Here is a 20,000-nt window from a genome sequence, read left to right as displayed (position 1 = left end):
GGTGGGAGGGCACTCAATTTAAGAGAAAGAATCGCGACAGCAAATGGTTCCTGGAATGAAATTAAATGGAGGGTGGACAGATATACGGGTCCAGACGGATTTGCCGTGGAGAAATACACGAAGAAGTAGAAGAAAAAAAAAAAAAGAAAAAAAAAAAAAAGAGACAAATAAAAAGAAAAGAAAAATTAATTAAAAAGGAAAAGAAAAACGACAAAGAAAACGCCGCGGGGGGCAGTGGAACGTACGTGCGTGTGCGTGCGTGTGTGTGTGTGTGTGTGTGTGTGTGTGTGTGTGTGTGTGTGTGTGTGTGTGTGCGCGCGCGCGTGTGTAGGGGATGGGTTACGAAATTACATCTGATTGGATGCTCAGGTGGGGATTGGGCAGTCCAAGTGATAAGATAAACATGAAGTAGTCAAGATCAAAGGTGGAAGGGTAGGTATAAGTGGAGGGAACGTGGAAGGTGGAGAAGGGGCAAAGGTGGAGTAGGTGGGGCAGAGGTGAAGGAAGCGGAAAAGTGGATATTGTAGGGAAGAACAACGGGTCGGAGGGGGGGGGAGGATGACGGTGTGGAGGGAGGGTGAGAGACGGTGGGGGAGGAAGTAGATGGCCAATGGGTTCTCGTAGTAGCGGATGTAGACGCGTTTCCCGAAATAGAAACGGCCCCAAGAGTGCCTTGGCACCTCGAGGGGGGGGGGGCGAGGAGGAGGAGGAGGAGGAGAAGCCGGGAGGGAAACAAGGAGGGAAAGAAGACAGATTTACAAGCGTCATAAAAGCCACTGTCCTTTGTACCGTGCGCCAATGACTACTGCCATAACCACCACTATCACTACTACTACTACTACTACTACTGCTACTATATTTTTTTCGACCTCCATCATCGTGGAACTGTGTGGTGAAAGCAATCAGGATCTGTTTCCCACAGACCCATTTCATTGGTCCCTCTCTCGGTAATGACTACTACTACTCTTACTACTACTACTACTAAGTCCCTTGTTGATGGTATTACTATTCTTTGTACTTTCCATTTATATTATTTGTCCTCTGTTAACGATACCATTCCTCTATTTTTAGCCATCAGCACTTCTACTCTACTTGTCTTTTGTCAATAGCACAACTACCACTCCTTCTTGTACCCTCCCAATGGTGGTACTACAGCTACTACTATACTTACTACTACTACTACTTGGCCCTTCCTACTGGCAAGATTTCCAATCGCATTACTACTTTGTTTTTTGTCTATTTTATTACTACTCTTTGTCCTTTCCCAGTGGCACTACTACTACTACTACTACTATTACCACCACTACTACTACCTGTGCTTTGCCTACGGCACCACTACTGTTTGTATCCCTTTATATGTGCAACCAAATGTTTTGTTTAATCATTGCCAGATATCAATATTACAAAAGACTGCCATGTCAATGTATGCATCCTAATACAAAACCCTTATCCATGTTGCAATAATTCTTCGACAATTAAAAAGTTGTCCTTTGGCTAACTCTAAATAGAACTTCAGCTTCTTCCTTGTACACAGTGATTTGTAACACTATTGTTCCTTGCCCTTTGTACTAAGTATCACTGTACCCTTGACCTTTGTACATGGTGGATCGCATCGACCTTTTTATATTATACCATTGCCCCAGGGCAGTGGACAAGGTGCCAGGATGACCCGTCATCCAGGAGGTGCTAAGATAAGAGGGAGGGTGGAGGGGTGTGGAGTGTATTCAAGGATGGAATGGGTGGGAATGATTTTATGCCTTTTCCTTTTTGGCTACCTCCCTTGTAAGGGGGAAAAAGCCTTGGTATATGTATGTATGTATGTATGTACCATTGCCCCTATCATGTCTGTCTGTGGCTATTTGTCTTGTCATGGATATGATGACAACCCATCCTCCCCCTCCTCCTCTTCCACCTATCATCACTCCCTACTATGACAACCCCTCCCTCCTCCTCCTCCTCCACCAATCATCACTCCGTACTTGTGGCATGTTCGCGATGGCTTCCGTCTCCTGAGTGCAAAGGTCCTGCAACAATGCCCAATAGCTAACCTACTTACCACTCGCCCCAACTAACGTGCTTACCACTAGCCCCAGCTGTTTGACTACGTACTATGCATCTCTCTCTCTCTCTCTCTCTCCCAGATACACACGTGTCGAAACCGCCTCCGTTAGATACGCACCTCACCCATTACCCTCTATGCTTTAAACCACTGTTTTCCAACCCTGGGGTCTCCAAGACATCTTGTATATTATTTTCTTATTGCAAAATTATATCAATTCAATACAATAACCATATATATCAACACATACAAATACGTTAGTGGGGTCGCGGTCATATCATGATCATATTGGGGTCGCCTTTAAAAAAAAGTGGGGTGAGGGGGGGGGAGAAACACTGCCCTAAGCGGTCAACTTTTCTTCACAAGGGGAATTGATTGTCCCTGTCCCTTGGGAGGAGGGTGGAGAGAGCCCGACCTCAAATCCGGTCTGTCACATAGTGAGAGAACCTGTCAAACACACAGTGAGAGAAACAAGCCCTGTCCTTCTATTAACCTCGTAACACGTTTTCGGTAACTAAGGGAGAATATAACCCATCTTGATAAAATCATGCCGCCATGTGATTTTATTCAGATTAGCGGTGCCCATTCTTTGGGTGAATTTCGCGTTAAAATCTTGTGGCTGGGGAGCGTCTGACCATTTTATTCAGCAATAACCAGGACTTCTACCCTTGGCAACAATATAGCACCGAGGTGTTGTCATAAAAGTGTTACAAGAAATATTTAAAGAGAATAGCAGAACAAAATGACAGAAGACAAAAGTGGTTAGCATTTCTCTGATTGCTTTCAATATTAAAATAAATAAAAAAATAAGAATAAAATCAAAAAATAAAAAATAAAAAATAAAAAACTGTGTGTGACTCTGGTACGTAAGGGTATGACTAAAACCCCTAAAATGCCTAATGCATAAAACATGCAGTCAGTACCAAAAACAATTGAGTTACAACAACGAATTCAAATTCTCCAATCAGACGAACGAAAAAGCCCCCACATTGAAAACTTTTACAACCGGCGTATTACCAACAGGGAAGGAAACATTTCCAACAAAAGAGGAACCAAAAACCCCCAAGAGGAACATCACCCCCCTCTGCCTCCCCTTCCCCTCCCCCATCATCCTCGAGAACCATAAACAACACAAACTATCGCCCCGCGATTTGACTCATTAAGGCCCAATTCAAGGTAACGGACGAGTCCCAGCGGGGGCGGCACTGGCACTCAAGAGGGGGTCAATCACGTGGCGGCTCGCTCTAATTGCAAGGGCCAAGGGCGAGGGTGGGTGAGGCAAACAGGGGCGAGAAGCAGGTCAAGGGTGAGTAAAACAGGGATTGGAACAAACTCCACTTTGTTAATAATAACTAGAGCTTCTATCGGACGAAAGAGGTGATAGATATCAAAGGTGTTAGAAATAATTTTTGGGATTGGGACAAACTCCACTTTGTTAGTAATAACTAGAGCTTCTATCGGACAAAAGAGATGGTTGATATCAAAGGGTTAGAATATTTTTTGGGATTGGGACAAACTCCACTTTGTTAGTAATAACTAGAGCTTCTATCGGACAAGAGGTGATAGATATCAAAGGGTTAGAAATATTTTTTGGGATTGGGACAAACTCCACTTTGTTAGTAATAACTAGAGCTTCTATCGGACAAAAGAGATGATTGATATCAAAGGGTTAGAAATATTTTTTGGGATTGGGACAAACTCCACTTTGTTAGTAATAACTAGAGCTTCTATCGGACAAGAGGTGATAGATATCAAAGGGTTAGAAATATTTTTTGGGATTGGGACAAACTCCACTTTGTTAGTAATAACTAGAACTTCTATCGGACAAAAGAGATGATTGATATCAAAGGGTTAGAAATATTTTTTGGGATTGGGACAAACTCCACTGTGTTAGCAATAACTAGAGCTTCTATCGGACAAGAGGTGAGATATCAAAGGGTTAGAAATAATTTTTGGGATTGGGACAAACTCCAATTTGATAGTAATAACTAGAGCTTCTATCGGACAAAAGAGGTGATAGATATCAAAGAGTTAGAAATAATTTTTGGGTGGAGGTTAGTCTTTCATTATAAAATAATGGTGAATGACTGGTGTGTGGGGATGTCATTAAAGTAACTAACATATTGAATGCATAAAATATGAAGTTGATATCCCATAAGGAGCATATGGAAGGGGCGGAGGGGAATGTGGTACACAAGGCATGGCTGGTCGAGGCAAGGAAAGCAGAAACGGGGGGGGGGGGGCAAAGAGGAAGGCGCTGAATACGAAGAAGAAAACAATCAAATGAAAAAGATAAATCAAATCAAATGCATTTTTTGAACAAGGGTGGACTGGTCAATGCTCTCGTCTTTTTTTTTTTTTTTTTTTTTTAACAAGACAACCTTCTCTTCCCCCACTGATAGGTAATGCCCCCCATCTATTTGCGACCTCTGAGGTACTCCCTGAATCGCGCCCTCTACAGTACCATGAGGTGACACAGCTGGCTACTTTTGAAGACGCTGGCTTCATGGCGATACCAGAAGATTCCATTCAGCTGAGAGGCGGACTCAGATAAATATCAACAGGCGAGAGAATCATATATACATAGATAGGGAGAAAGCGTTTAGCTCTACAAGGTTATATATATTGTATATATATGCATCGCTCCCTCAAAAGAATTGGGTTGAACTAGATCCCGACCCTGTTGTCCTGTTTCAGCCTAATAGAATCACGTGGCTTTAGCTTCTATGCCTTCTAAAACATCCGACTCGATAGTCCCCAATTATAGAGGCGTTGGTTAATGCTAAAAATACAAAGTAGCTCTATCACCGTGGGTAAGGACGTTAGTTCTTTTCATAGGCGAGTGCATCTCGTTTTCTTGTATTCTGGCTGAAACCAGGCTATTCTGTTCACCCCAATGGTTACTCACCCCCGTCCCCTCCCCATCCTAACCCCTTACCCAAGCTGGCGAAGGAGTGATGCCTTCGCTGGCGCTCCGTGGGATGTTTCAATCACGTTGGAGCACGCGTGGCGCAGTGCTCTCTCTCTCTCTCTCCCTCTTTATCTGTCTCCCTCCCTCTCGCTCCCCCCACCTTTCTCTCTCCCTCCCTCCCATTCACTCTCCTATCTCTCCCCTTCGTTTTCTTTCTCTCTCTCTTTCCCTTCTCTCACTCCCTGCCCCCCTCTTTCTTTCCTTCTCTCTTTCTCTCTCTCTCTCACATATACACATGCGAGCGCCCGCGCCCGCGCACGTGCACACACACACACACACACACACACACAAACACACACACACCTGTGCTCTCCTTGAGGGCGGAGGCGAAGTGAGTGCCTGATGTCACCATCCCGGCAGCACATTGGGACTCTTGAGTACATGTGCACTCGGGAGTTGATGGAGGGTGGTGGGGGATGGGGGAATGGGGAGGGGATTGCAGTGATGGGAAATGGAAGGTTGAGGAGCAGGTGGGGGTAGGGAGAGTGGGTTCTATTGAAGCAACGTGATGTGGTCAAGTGCTAAACTTTATATTTTTATTTCTTTTGTATTCAATCATAACGTGATAGTGATTGGTCCGTTGTGATTTCACCCTAATCCCTAAGATCCCTGGAACTACCTAGTGTAGGCCTTATGGTCTCTTGCAGTCTCCATCATTCTTATGTTTTAACCTCACACAGAAGGTAAGCTAAAAAATTAATAATAAAATACTCTGTCCGCAGGGAATACTGTATCACAAACAAATCCAACAGCCAAATTAATCGACAGCAGCAACAACAACATAGCTTTCTTCCTCTCCCGTCTCTAATGTGACATTTTTCACCCCCATCTTCTCTTCTTCTCTTTGTTTTACTTTTCCTCTTCTCCCCTCTCTTCTTCTTCCTCCCTTTCTTCTTTCCCCCCCTCTTTTCCTTTCGTCCTATCTCTCTTTGCTCTTATTCTTATCCTCTTCATTCTTACCTCTTTTCTTCCTTCTCTCCTCTTTTCTTCCTACTCTATTTACTCCCAACCCCATTTCTCTTCTCTTCATTTTCCTTTTGCTCTTCGTTTCACATCACGTTTGCAGACACAAGGGTAGTGGCTCCTTCGGTTCTCCCTTTCCCTGTCCTCCCCTCCCTCCTCCCCTTCCCCGTCCTCCCCCCTCCTCCTCCTCCCCTCCCCCTTCAACTCGCTCGGTATCCGGTGCTACTGGCAAAGCAAGCCTTGGAGGTGGCACTTCACCGGTTACGACCGGAGTGCCCTGGGTATCTTCCACCTCCTCCATCACTCCTCCACCTCCCCCTCCCCCTCTTCCTTTCTCATTTTTATCCACTTGTTCTATTTATCTATTTACCTATTTATTCACTTAACTATTTATTCATCTATCCTGTTTATTTGGTCTTCAGTTCCCGTCTTGTTAGCAGACAGCATGGCAGTTGGGTACTATCCATATATACTCAATGTGTGTGTATATATATATATATATATATATATATGTGTATATATATATATATATATATATATATATATATATATATATATATATATATATACTCAATGTATACACGGTCTCACCGAGTGTCCCCGGGTGATATGACTACGAGGAACCGCATGACAATCTTTTCTTCATAATAAATATGGGCCACTGAGAGATTCTCTTTTTAATATTTTGTACTTGGATGACCTTCCCTTGTCGTCATGACGAGTTTCTCGCTGGATGCCTCGCCTGTGACGATAAGGATTTCATTTGATTTCCAGTGACTTTTCCTTGTCAAGCCCTTTCCTCCTCGCTCCCTCGCCTGTTACGATAACAACCATATTTTCCCTTACATGGTGAAATGAGATGAAACTAGGCTAGCATGTTACTTGCTTTCGCTATTTCGTTTGAGTAGAAAAGACTTGGGTTACAATATTCTAGGCCTTCTTAATGTGTCTAACATTCGTATAGATTAAACTTCTCTTATTTCGTCTTTCAGCTTCTCACTATATGACGCAAGAGTAATTTGACATTTGGAAATTTGAAAAACAAAGATCGTAACCGAAGTCGTTTCTGCTCAAACGAAATAGCAAAAGCAAATAGCATGCTATCGAGAAATGCCTCATGGGACCCATCTTTAGCTAATAACAGAACTTGTCACAAGAAAACGAAGGAAATTAGTTTTAAGATTAGAGTTTCTTGAACGATTTTATTTTTGCGAAATAAAAAAGTCTGTTATAATCAAATGCATAGAGAAATAATTTAAATAATAAGTCATTAATTCTATTTCTTAATATTTCAGTCTACACAAATACGAATTATTTTCATTCCTGACCCTTAGTCATTCCTTCGAGTTCTTCACATTTCAGTCTGCGTATATATAAAAATAATTTTAATTTCTATCGCATTACATCTCCGAAGTACAAACCCACTTCAGGATTTACTTGAAAGATCTTAGCGCGAAAGTTATTATTATTTACTATTTACCTGTTTGTTTATTACTTAAATATACCTAATATTTTTTTTTATCATTATTATATTTTTTCGCATCCGACCTTGTTATGGACCAGAAGGTCTCCTGTCGGCATGCTCCGCCTTTGTAATCATTTAAAGCAGTGACAAAATGTTTACTTTCGGGCACTGTGCTCCTCGGTTCTCTCACGTATCCCATACTTATGTATCGCTGTTCTTCAACCTCACCGAGACCACTCCATCCCTAAAGTTAATCGTTGTGCATCCACTCACAAAAACTAGTTTCTGTCTTGTGGACCCACTTCTGAAACTCTACGGCCTCTCAAGTGGTCACGGACCCCAGGTTGAGAACCCCTGACCTAAGGTGCTATCACACTGGGCTATCTTTCCTCCGACAACCTACCGACAACCTCCATTGGAATAACTAGAATACGACTTTCCTTACAGAAACCTACACTTCTCTAAGAACATTTCAACAGGATGTTTAACATTCGTATAGGCCATTCTCTTAGTTCATAATTCATCTTTGCTATATTTGAGGTAGATATTTGACAAATAAAATACTGTAACCAAAGTAATTACCACTCAAACGAATCATTTATCGGCGTTGGCGTAGCCCGTGGAAGCCCGGTGTGATAACCCTTTAGGTGCCTCCCGGACAACAGACCTCTCCGTCTTCGTCCTTCGGGCGGCCACAAAAGGCTCCTAACGTCGCATTTGCAGCCTCCGAGGCCCACATGACCTTTCCAAGGACTTTGCGCCTCAGTCAGGGGCGGCTGAGCGTTCCCAGCGCCCTCCCGGTATCAAGACCAGGGAAGTCATAACTCAGACCGATGCGGGTCTGTGCATTAAAACATACTGCGTAAATACGCACCTTGCGCACGCGCGTGCATGTAAACAAGAGTATGAATAGTGATGTTTCTTGTATATTTAAGTGCATAGTGTATTGTAGTGATTGGTGTTACTCCTTCCTCCAGAATCCCACAGAGGAGCCGGTTTTCACATGAAGACGGTTTGGCGATATTTCGCCTTTGAAGGGAGACCCCTAAATCAAAACACACGAACACATCCACACACAGAGAGAGTGAGAAGAGAGACGGGGGGGGGGGGGAGAGAAAGAGGAGGGGAGTGAGGAAGACAGATATACAGTTAGTGTGAAATACAGACAGGCAGGCAGACACACACACACACACACACACACACACACACACACACGCACACACACACAGACTAAGACTCCTGTGTTTCCTACTCCACTTACGTCCTGTCAGAATGTCTCAACATATATGTGTGTATATATTCATTTATATATATATATATATATATATATATATTTATATATATATCTATATATATATATATTTATATATTATATATATATACACATATATACATATATACATTGAGAGAGAGAGAGAGAGAGAGAGAGAGAGAGAGAGAGAGAGAGAGAGAAAGAGAATGAAAGAGTGAAAAAAGAGAGAGAAAACACCGAACACGTTAACCTACAGTCAGACAACAGAACCAAATCCTTCGCGCGGCTGAAGTGGCTCCTGCCGGAGAGTAGGTCGATGTGTCAAGGTTCTCCTTTGATCGTTGTCCATAAGGAGATCGTCCCGACGAGGCCACACACCTGACGAGGAGTCTGCCTCGTCCAGGCCATTTGATATAACTCCTTCCATACTGTGTGGTACTTTTCCCTTATCCTGCTTGGCGCCAGGCTATTTTATTCAAGGCTGTGACACCCTTCCCCTTGACAGTGTATTACATGTAGTGAGCGATGGAACTATCGGTTGTTTAAAAAAAAATGTTAAACAACTTTATGGATGGGGATGACAGGTGGTAATGGACATGGGACAGTCTTGTGTAGGCCTTATGGTCTCTTGCAGACTCCTTCATTCTTATGTTCTTGTATTCCGAGTCCCACGAGTAGATAACACAAGACCCAGGTAGAGTTACAGTTTAAAGTACATTTTTTCTTGTAAAAACAAAATAATAATAATAATGATAGTAATAATAATAACAATAAAAACAACAATAATAATAATAATAATAATAATAATTATATTCGTAAATAGCTGGAGTCTAGGAACCATTTTTGGAAGAAAGTATACGCTGGACTAGTCGTTTGCGTATACTTTCTTCCAAAAATAATAATTATATATATATATATATATATATATATATATATATATATATATATATATATATATATATATATATATTAATAAAAAATAAAAACGTGCACAGGAACACTAAAACACTGTCTCTAACAATAAGTCATTTGTCATATTTCCATCTTCATTTGCTCGACCTTGGTTCTGCTTCACATACATTACACTAACAAGAAGCTGTGTGTGCGTATGTGCGCGCTAACGCGTATGTACGCATCCTTGTGAATCTTTCGTTCTGTAGAGGTGGCTCTTGAGTAGGCCGGCCGGTCTAGCAGTGTCCTTGAAGACCCCAATCAGACATTTCTAGAATACCTCCTCCCTCTCCCCACCACTCCCTCCACCTTCCCCCGTCAATGAGTAACTTTGAGCCACTCATAACACCCGCGTATAAGGGGATCCTTCTCTACCTAACCACCACCACCACCACCACCACCGCCACCGCCACCGCCACCGCCGCCACCACCGCCGCCGCCACCGCCGCCACCACCGCCGCCGCCACCGCCGCCGCCGCCACCGCCACCACCACCGCCACCACCACCGCCACCACCACCGCCACCACCACCTGCACCTTCGAACACGTCCTCCTTTGCTTCTCGCGTTCTTGGCCTCCATCAACGCATCGAGTGGATTGCACGACTGTCTCATCGGTAATCGTAAATGAATGAATAATTGCATGAATGAATGAATGAATGAATAAATGGAAAATATATGTCGAATTTTGGCCATTATAACTGTTAAGTTAGGTTAGGTTAGGTTAGGTTAGGTTGGGTAATTTTTCTCCTGTGACCTTTTCCCTGGATTTGTGCGTTCACATATACACATGTACACACGCACATGCATACATACAAGTATATAGATCATATTACGTGTAATCTCTCCCCTGGAGTGGGTCACCAACCTAACCATAATCATGAATGTTTATCTCGAAGCCAAAACCTACAGAAAACGAGAAAGTCAAACTACCGTCTGTTCATCTAAAATTGGCGTAATTTCATTCATTAATGCTGATGAACAATTTACAGATTTACAAAGGATTACACAGGAGGAGCATGCCGACAGGAAATCTTTTGGTCCATAACGAAAAAAAATAATGATACACAAATAAAAATATAACATAAATAATACATACATACATACATATACATATACCAAGGCTTTTTTCACCCTTACCAGGGGGGTAGCCAAAAAGGACAAGGCACAAAAACATTCCCACCCATTTCATCCCCGAAAAGACTCCACACCCCTCCACCCTCCCTCCCATCTTAGCACCTCCTAGATGACGGGTCATCCCTGCACCCTGTCCACTGCCCTGGGTCAGAAGCAGTATCGCAGGACACATAAATAATAATGAATAAAATAAATAAATAAATGCATAGGTATAGTTAAATAAACAAATAGGTAAATAGTAAATAATAAATTGACACATAACTAATAATAAATGTGAATCAAGCAAATAATAAACAAAGAAATTGTAACAAAACAAATAAACTTTTCATTTCTAAATATTTTCTCCCAACGACGAATATAAATCTTGTTCCCTAACAAAACCCCGTCAAGCGTGCAGATAGCACACACACACACACACACACCGTTTCCCGAACACCTGTAAGACTCCGAGCTTAATAAATAATTTGGAAAATAAATATAGCTGAGAAAAAACCTGGGATGGGCATAGATGGGGATGACAGGTGGTGATGGACACGGAGCTGCCTAGTGTAGGCCTTATGGTCTCTTGCAATCTCCTTCATTCTTGTTCTTATAATTTACTTACAAATGATACATTTCAAGTGAGCCTAAGGTGGTCCTTTCACCCGAATCTTATTCATAGCCGTGATCCCATCTCCGTTGCGAAGGAAGGATGCGAATAAAGGTGTAAAAGATAAATGAATAAATAAAAATAAAAGTAAATTAAAATATAAATAAATTAATTACCTTGAAGCCTGCTCATTACTCCCTCCCGACGGATAGTTTTATACAATCAAACTTCCAGGGACTTTATGGACATCAATACGGACTACTCACGCAGCATTATTTTTTGAATGAAGGTTAATCTCCACTTAATACATACATAAATAAATACATCGCGGTTCACTTCCTTCTATCCTCCTTATTCTTCTACCCTGCTTAAACCTCTCCTGTATCAACTCTTTGGTGGGATATTATCCCCAAGGTCACAAGCGCTACAATGATACATACTGAACTAAACTCGCAATGCAAGACTTCAAGACAACAATGTGATACTATTAGACCCCCCCTGAACTCAATGCGTCATCACCACTTTCCTCATGGATCCTCCACGGTTACCTTTCAGGTATACGATACTCGCCGGCTCGTCCTCGATTCCTCGAGGAAACAGTCTCCTCTGAATCAATAGAGACTAATTGGCATAAGGTCTTTTACCTCCAGAGGGTAAAGCGTCCAAACTCACTACGACGCAACCTCAAACAATGCGTGGGCCGATACTTATGCAGTTAAAGCCAATAGAAGCAGGAGCCAAATAGTGTGGCCTGATCGCGGTGTTGTGGTGGTGGTAGTTGTGGCGATTGTGGTGGAGGATGTGGCGATGGTAATGGTAGTGATAGTAGTGGCGGTAGAGGAAGTGATAATGGTAGTAGTAGTAGTGGTAGTGGTAGCGATGATGATATTATTGTGTGTGTGTGTGTGTGTGTGTGTGTGTGTGTGTGTGTGTGTGTGTGTGTGTGTGTGTGTGTGTGTGTGTGTGTTTGGTTTAGTGAGGGTTTCCGTATGAATTTTTGTTTAGAGTTGTAAACCATTTTTTCTAGTGAACACGTCTGTACAGTGCATGCAGACAAAGACAAACAGACAGAAAGAGAAAAAGAGAAACGTGAGCTAGAAAGAGAAAGAGAAACACTTCCCCGGTATGCTCCAGCCAAGGTCGGGGTCAGCCTTTGGTTTCAGGAGGCCGAGAGCTCTCAACTATGACGTAATCTATGACGTCATCCTGTCGTCACGACCTTCAACCCTTCACGGCTGAGCATCCCCTTTAAAAACCTTGTTTCATCTCCCGAAAGATGATTTTCTATTAAAAGTAGAGGGACCTCTGGGAGCCACAGCCTACTGGAACCCCCTCCTTCCCCTCAGAATCAGCCTCCCAGCCCCCAAACCACGAAAAAAAAAAATAATAATAATCACATGTTATTGAAGTGTACACACAAGTATCGCCAGCACTCACGTGAAAGGAACCCTTAGTCATAAATGCAAGAAACAAAAACAAATGAATAAATAAACAAAATATAACATATACACCTACGAGGTCTCTTAATCCAACACTCGCCAACCACCACTTGTGCGGACGTTTGAACCCAGGGCATAAACCTACTTCGGGAATTAGTAGTATTTAATGTTCTGGGCCAATTCCCAAAGTGGGTTTATGTCCTGGGCCCAAACGTCTGAACAAGTGGCGGTTGGCGAGCGTCTGTTTAAGAGAATTAGGTGTATATAAGCTACTTTTACTCTTAAGACCGAGAGCACAGCAGAATTCCATCGGCTGCACTCTGTGAGCAAAGCCTCTTGCCGTCCTCAGAAGCAGCATTCCATTTGGAGAAAATGATCCCCCCCCACCATCCCGTAAACCTCTTGCAGTTCTGAGTGCGTGGGAAGAGGTGGAGGAGGATGGGAGAAGGATAAAGAACATGGAGGCGGATGAGGAATAGGAGGAGGGTCAGATAAAGAAGTTGATGTTACGAACAGATGGAGGAAGAGAAGAAAGAAGATGCTACGAGTTCATTGGAAAGAAGAGAATTTTTTTTAAATTATAAGAGATAAAGAGAACAGAGAAACTAAAACCAATAACAGGAAGTCCAGAGGTAAGAAGAAGAGGAAGAAAAAAAAATGAAGAAAGAAGAAGAAAAGAGAAGACGAGAAGAAGAAACTAAAACCCTGATTGAAGGAAGACTCACATGTGGCCGCTCTGGACAAGCAAGCCTCCGTCGCCACCGATGTTGCACAGGAACACAGGTCGACGCCAAATACACACAGACAACTCACCTGCAAAGAAAGACTTAATTTAGAACAGACGCTACTTCGTCACTGGAATCAAGAATATTAACCCTTCTGTGTTGGGTTAGATAGTACATTTTAAATTTAATTTTGCGGAGGATAAATTGTCTCACACATCTCCCTGGCACCCACACACGCTCGTATCCTTGAGGACTATTGCTTCGAGGAAGTGGAGTCCTACATGTAATGAAGGAGATACTTAAAGAATATAGCAGAACGGAGGGATATTAGATATTAAATGTTACCGCCATTCTTATTTTGGAGTGGAAACGAAATTCTGATCATAAAAGTGACAAATGACTGGTATGATGGGGTGTCACGATAACCTATGGATTCCATGCAATCAATACTATACATCTCCTTAACCTTGTGACGCACTACTTATTTCATTATGGGTTTTTATCAAACTATTTTAATCACACTATTTTATTATTTGTATATTTCACTTTTATGTTTATAATTACATATCATTTAATATTATATATTTCATCATTATCATAATCACAAATCGGCAATTTGTTCCAAACACGAGACCCATGTCAACGACTAACCAAATCCTTGGATACAACGACGTTCCTCACATAGTTTGTCGTGATTAAAAACGTACGATTAAAGAAATACTTCGCGATGAAGAGGATCACGACCAATCAGTGCGTGACTTTTGGCCAATGCTGTGCATTGGTGTGACATAAGCCACCTTACGCAACACAACATTTAACTTCTAAAGGCCAAGTTCCAACACGGTCTCCATCACCTTCGGCAACCTGGAATGACGCCACAACTATGACGTCACACATATGAAGTCACACATTCATGGCTACTCAGAAATGGCCATCCTATGTGATGTCACCGATGCATCATCACTCTCTACGAAGAACTTCGCAACGTTAAAGTCCTCATCCTGACAGAAGACACCTGGCGTGACGTCATCATCCACTCTTCCCTCCCTCCATCCCTCCACCCGTCGAGGAAACCTGTGACGTCACAACTATTCCCTTGAAGAACGGGACTGTGCGATATTAAATATTTGTCATTTCTTCCACCTTCCCCGCGTCTATATGACACCTTTGTAGACCATAATAACACTGGATTCTGTTACGAGTGGAGTCAAATATCCACTAATAAAATTGCAGAATATTACTTTCTTTTACTCCTTCGTTCAGCTACCTTCCTTAAAACTCTCCTTAAATTGCCGCTCCTTTAATTCCACCTTTTTGGTACGTAGCCCTCTGGGATAGAATCGCTAGTTATTGCTGACAACATACAAACCCATTACATCGATAGCATCAATAGTAAAAATCTTACACCAATACATCAGTAACATAGTATCATCTATACAGAAAGGCTTTGGAATTCCCATGGTCCCTTTAAAGGTACTATTTCGGCTAAAAGCAAGACAAGGTTATTCAGTTTAAGGCACAAATTCTAGACAAAGAGGAACTCAAACGATCGTTTCCTCCACCCAAAGTGGCACCTTTTTTTTGGGGGGGGAGAGTCAATCGCCAGGTCATTCCATTGACCTGACACCCACCGTTGGCACCAAGAGCGTGCCAGCCCACCCTGACTACCGGCGCCCGATCGAATGACGACGAACTCTGCCTGTCGGCTTGCAGCGCGTGGGCGCCGCGCTCCTTTGGCCAAACAAGGAAACTCGCCCCAAACCCCGGGGCGCGTGGGAGACGAGACGAGGGGAGGGGGCGAGGGGGAGGGCGAGGGCGAAGGGGAGAGCTGGGGAGCGTAGGAGACAGAAATGGAGCAATAGATCGCGACATGAGTGGGGGAGAATGACCACGGTAGAAGGGAGATTAAAAGGAAGAAGAGTTGGGGAGGGAAGTTGGAAACCATGGAAGAGACCAACAGGTAGAGGATGTTGGAGCAGGGAGAGAGAGAGAGAGAGAGAGAGAGAGAGAGAGAGAGAGAGAGAGAGAGAGAGAGAGAGAGAGAGAGAGAGAGAGAGAGAGAGAGAGAGAGAGAGAGAGAGAGAGAGAGAGAGAGGCGAGTAATGTAACATTACATATGACGTAATGTCCACCTTAATGATGATATTATAAATAAATCAAACGAAAACGCGGTGAGAAAGAAAGCGCGTTCTTGTATTTCAGCAAAGGAACAGAATTCCATAAAGTGCATCGATGTGATGAAGGTTTAGAGCACCGTGTCACTCCTTTAAGGTTGTAGACATTACTAATCCCGACCTCACTTTTATTCTTATCTATATTTTCATTTATTATTTATTTACTTGCTTTTGTTTCTATTTTGTTGTTTATCATTATATTTATTTTTATCTATTCATATGCATTTTCTTCTGGGTTTTTGCGCTGAAATGCATCAAAATTGTGTGTATAATTTCAAATTTCTCAAATTTCTTTTCCTTTTTCGACGGGCTTTTCGATCTATGAAATCATGTGATTTTGATTTTTTTTTATAAATAATTATATGAACAAATAAAAAATAAATAAATAAATAAATAAAAATAATCCATCGTGAAAGCCCTATATGCGCCCGCGCATGCGCACAACATGGAGCGCTGGTTTACAGACACTACCAGGCTGGCACCACCTTGGCTTCTAGGCCTATTCCTAGCGGCGCCCCCTCCCCTCCTTCCTCTTACACACGTGCGAACACAGACATTTCATTTTTGACTCCAACTTCGGACTACGTAACAAAGCTATGTATTCGTTTACAGTTCTTATGTCAGTTTTCTGCTCTATAAACAGCATACGTGTTACTTCACCTTAATGCTTATAACATTTTGCCATCCAGATTTTGTTATATATATATATATATATATATATATATATATATATATATATATATATACATACATATACAGTATATATACATATATATCAACTGATCCTAATGCAATTCTTTAGCCTCCCCCCCACTCCCCCGAACACAGATCGTCACCTGAGGTGCCAGACATAACCTTGAACATTGAACCTGTGCTGGGGGTGGGTGAGGGGGTGGGTGAGGGGGTGGGTAAGGGGGGTGAGGGGGTGGGGAACGGGGGTGGGGAGCGGGGGTGAGGGGGTTACGAATGGGTCCCGACCGACGGGTACATAGGGAGTGAACCTTTCCTCTCCCATTGGGAAAATTTACTTACATTTAAACCGTCATCAATATTGCGGTTAAACTATTTCGTACTCTCTCTCTCTCACACACACACACATACACACGTATATTAGTTGGAGGAAGACGTGACCCCACAAGTATAGTTCCTTTCTCCTTCTCTTGCACTTAGCTCAAGGCAACCTTCCTATGTCTGTGTTTCTCCTCTTTTAATATTTTCGTGGGCGAGTGGACGAGTGGCCCCAACCCGGTAAGGACAACTTCAGGTGAGCAAGGTTGGAGGACTCCACCACACCGCCTCCAGATGAGATTTTGTCATAAACACTCGTAAGTGTTGTTCTGAGATCTCTTCTCTTTCACATGATTATATCTCCGTTCAGACTCACTCACTCGTGATATCCTACATTTTACTTCGCTCTCTCTTGTTCGTTTTCATTCAATATCGCGCTTGCTTTCTCTTTCTCTCGTACATTACTCTTCTATGCCCATAAGAACGTCTTCACCTCCCTCCGTCTCTGTCTCTCTCTCCATCTCTCTCTCTCTCTCTCTATCTATCTCTCTCTCGTCCATTGCCTCTCCCCTTCCCACTGTCCTCCTTTCTCACTCATTCTTATTCTGGCTTCCCCATGACTATTTTATAATTCCCTGTAGCGTTTCCTATGTAGCCCAAGGTTTAATAATCACATTCAAGAGCGTACAAATCTTGTACAAAATTCCGTAAACGTTTATATCACGAGCAATGAGATTGTACACGAGTACTTACATAAACTTTGATACAAGGCTTAACATTTGCATAATTCCCTTTTCTTTGTTTGCAAGACACAGTGTTGCACAAGATGCACTTATTGCTGATTAAAATAAAGTAATACACGAGCTACTTCGAATAAAATCCGCTTAATAAACGATGCAACTTGTCACGCAGTATCTCTGTAAGGAGGACCCACACACTGGAACTTAGACGTCTAGGACACAAGCTATGGTGAAACTTCGTGTCCACTGTATACTCAGACAAGATTACATGGTCATAATATATTGCTTACAAAGCCTTCCTGGCGGGCTAATACTAATGTAAAAAAAAAAGTTCAACCCAAATAGGCTGGCACACGATCTCCGGACCGTGCCTAATATCAACTGGAAATCTGGACTGCTGGACTGGAAACCTGGACTGGACTGTTCCCCACACTAATACACCACAGACAAAAAATCTAAAGTTTCTATCAGAGCGCCCAAGGACCGTTGCCAACCGCTATGGGGACGCGGGTTTCCAGTCACTGAAACTCGAAGCAACAATTATCATAATCATCTACACCGTTTCAAGTCTGTTTCTAGACTAACTTTTGTTAAGATCTGTGGTCAGTATAGGTCTAATCCAAAAGGCCTAACTGATGATCGTGGTCAGTCACGCGCAACACGTGTGTGTAAACACACACACACACACACACACACACACTCAAAATCCCTCACGCAACCACAGCCGCTTACACAACGAGTGTTATACAACTCGTGACACAAACACAATCCAACTCCTTTCGTGGCGGATGTCACTTTTCCATTCACTTTTGTTCTCGCCAGTCTATTCCATTCTCCTTTGTCATCCCTCCCTCTCGGTGTAAAAATAAATAAATAAACAAATAAAGAATAAATAAAAAGAGGAGGTCACGTGACACTGGCCAACAAGCATCTACGAATCCCCTTTCATCAAGACGAATAACTTATGTAAAACATATGATAGATAAGATAATCACAGTTATCACGGGTTCTGGGAACACATATCTAGTCTCTCTACCGTTTCCCTGCACATAACCAAGAGTTTATATAGGAAGGAAAGAAACGAGCGTCCGGGTAAGGACAAAGTAACACAACCACAGCAACAATATACATGCATATCCATTCATGCATGCATGCATATATATATATATATATATATATATATATATATATATATATATATATATATACATATATACACACATACGCATTTTGTGTGTGTGTGAGAGAGAGAGAGAGAGTAAAGAGAGGTATGGGGGGGGGGAGTAAGACACTACCGTGGCTTCCGCCATGTTATTCCATTCATCTCTATGTCGCACTCCCTCGTGAACGATGTGGTCACGACTTGAATGAGTACGTAACTCCACAATGCCCAGCTGATCCCAAACCCGAACACTCCGATTCACCCGCAACGCAACTCCCCCCCTTTTCTCTCCAATGGTGCAATATCCCCATTGCTCACCCCCCATGGGGTACTGACTGTATACCATAAACAGTCGATACCTTAGGTGCCTTAGAGACGCCCCTAAGGACCACGGTCCCACAGCACTCCACTAGCATTAGAATGACGATCACTTAAAACTATCATTGTCTGTCCGTTCTGCTACCCTTCTATATCACTCCTTTACTTCTATAACTACCGTTTCGGTGTGGTAGTGTCCTCAAGGATAGAAGCGCTGGTCAGTGCTGACAAAACGCTAAACACTTCCGGAGGACGTTCCAGCATCAAGGAGCAGGAAGGAGCAAGACTCTGGACTCTAAAGATCTGGATCCAGTCCCGATATTAGGCCTAGAGCCTTCCTTCCCTTCACCTGAATAAAATCGTCCAAGTCCAGTCAGAATAAAGACAACATACACTGCCATCAATGCGAAGGATTTAATTAATGCCAAGTAATTCTCCCACAACTCCCATTTCAGCATCTCCCAATCCTCCTCCTCCGACAACTTTCAAGTAACCTCTCTCCCTACTCCGCCTTCGTCGCCCCAATATATTTTCAACACTTGGGCAAGTCCCACTCCTCAGTGACGTCAACGATGACGTAAAAACGACGTCGACGACCTGTGGACCCCACGGACGACAACATGTCGATGACAACTTAAATAAGATATTGAAGCAACGACTCCAAAAATTTCCAATAACAAGAGTGAGAGTGAGAGAGAGTGAGAGAGAGAGAGAGAGAGAGAGAGAGAGAGAGAGAGAGAGAGAGACTGCAGATCCTTCCCTCCCCCTTCTAGCCACGCCTCTCCCCCCACCCCCCGATTCCATCTCCAGACCGCCGCGACGCGACGACCCAGATGGCCTCGAACAGCCGAAGACAATACCGTCTCGAATTCGAGGAAACTGTCTTTGCCAATGTGTACCCAGTAGCCTACGGCCATCGCCTGCCCCCCTCTTATCCCCTCCACCTCCTTTAAAGTCTTATCGCAAGAGCATGGACCTGATAGGTCTGAATTCCCAACGGCTACCAATAACTACAACTACCCCTGAAGCGCTCATACCCCAATCCCCCC

At 42.9% G+C, this 20,000-nt stretch overlaps 1 protein-coding gene across 3 annotated transcripts in view; it reads right to left on the bottom strand.

Annotated features, from left to right (window-relative positions):
* Positions 1-20,000, bottom strand: part of Npc1a (Niemann-Pick type C-1a) — a 279,637-nt gene that overhangs the window by 215,027 nt on the left and 44,610 nt on the right. The gene's annotated exons all lie outside the window — the stretch shown is intronic.

This window comes from Oratosquilla oratoria, chromosome 23 (genome assembly GCF_046742065.1).
Source record: "Oratosquilla oratoria isolate Oo_2021 chromosome 23, ASM4674206v1, whole genome shotgun sequence".
In the NCBI taxonomy this organism is placed as follows: domain Eukaryota; kingdom Metazoa; phylum Arthropoda; class Malacostraca; order Stomatopoda; family Squillidae; genus Oratosquilla; species Oratosquilla oratoria.
The sequence above is the reverse complement of the archived record's forward strand: the minus strand, read 5'-3'. Positions and strand labels throughout refer to the sequence as shown.